A 1,691-nucleotide genomic window follows, 5' to 3' on the forward strand; every position below is an offset into this window, starting at 1 on the left:
CTTGCACTGTCATCATCTGCAACCTGATTAAATTGCTCACATGTTCCTACAGAAGCCTAGTTGGCACAGTAAGCCTAACTATCAGAAGCTGATAAAATACTGGAAGCACTCAATTGTCTGCACAGAATTTGGAAGACAAGTACTTGGCCAACTTACTGGAAGAGATTCATATTTTACCCACTCCAAAGAAATGTAGTCCAACAGAATACTCAAATTATAGAACATTATCTTTATTATCACATGAAAATACAATTTTACTGAAAATCATCCAACAAAGATTGTAACAGTACATTGTCAGGGACCTGCTAGAGGTTCAGTTGGATTCAGAAGAGGACATGAAACAAGAAGTGTAATTTCTGATTTGAGAGATCTGACTGAAAGCAGGGAATACCAGGAGCATGTTTATTTGTGTAATTGACTAGGCCAAGGCATTCCATTGGTGTGAATCATAACAAATCATGGATAGTGTGGAGAAGAACTGGAACTTAATTTGCCCAGGTGGAACTTGTATGTGGATCACGAGGCAATTGTGAAGACAGAACAAGGGAATACGGAATGGTTTAAAATGAGGAAATGTGTGTGTTCTATTTGTGCCTCCTGACTATACTTATTCAATCTTCATGATGAACACATAATCAGAGAAACTGGATTATATGAAAACTAAAGTGGCATCAGATTTGAGGAAGGTTTATTAAGAAACTGCAATAAGCAGGTGACATAAACGTGCTTGCTAAAAGCGAGGAGGACTGGGAGCACTGGCTGATAAAAATGAAGAATTGCAATCTTCAGGATGGATTACAACTCAATGTACAAAAGGCCCAAATCCCAACAACTGAGCTAATAGGTCCATGAAAAGATTGAAATCATCAAGGATTTTATCTTATTTGCATCCACAGTCAATGCTCATGGAAGCAGCAGTCAAGAAATGAAAAGCAGCATTTTATTAAGTAAATATCCCGCACAACACCTCTTTAAAGTGTTGAAAACCAAGGATGTTGCTTTGAGGACCCAACCAAGAGTAATTTTAATTCCCTCCTATGACTAGGAAAATTGAACATTGAAGAAGGAAGACCAAAGAAGAATGCATTCATTTGCATTACGGTGTTAGCAAAGAATGTTGAAATTTCCATGGACTCTCAAGAGAACACCCACGTCTTTCTTGGAGGATGTTTAATCAGAATATCCCTTAAAGGCAAGGACGGTGAGATATCTTCTCAGATACTTTGGGCATGTCATTGGAAAGACCAGTTCCCGGAGAAAGCCATCACAGTTGTTAAAAAATAAGGAGCGATGGAAAAGAGGAAGACCCTGGACAAGATGGATTGGCATGGTGGCTGCACCAATTGCTTCAAACCTAAGACAGACTGTGAGGATGGTTCAGTTGTACGTAGTGACTGTGACTTGGAACCAACTTGGCAGCACTTAACAAAATTGGAGAACCATTTCCACAATTTCAAGCAACCTCTTTTCCTCTGACCTGATCCTGCTTCTTCTCCATTTGGTGCTCCTCATGTCATGAAATTAATCGTAGAGGAAGTGTTTTCATCTAAATAAAGGCATCGAGGTAGATGAGTACTGAGAAGATGAGAAAACAAAGATTTTGGAGTCTTTCCTATTCCTCACACTTAAATATTTCCTGCTCTTAGCTCCTCGGCTGTTTTGGGTTTTTGTTTCAGATACTTTAGCCCCTT

This window comes from Tenrec ecaudatus, chromosome 4 (genome assembly GCF_050624435.1).
Source record: "Tenrec ecaudatus isolate mTenEca1 chromosome 4, mTenEca1.hap1, whole genome shotgun sequence".
NCBI classification, from domain to species: Eukaryota; Metazoa; Chordata; class Mammalia; order Afrosoricida; family Tenrecidae; genus Tenrec; species Tenrec ecaudatus.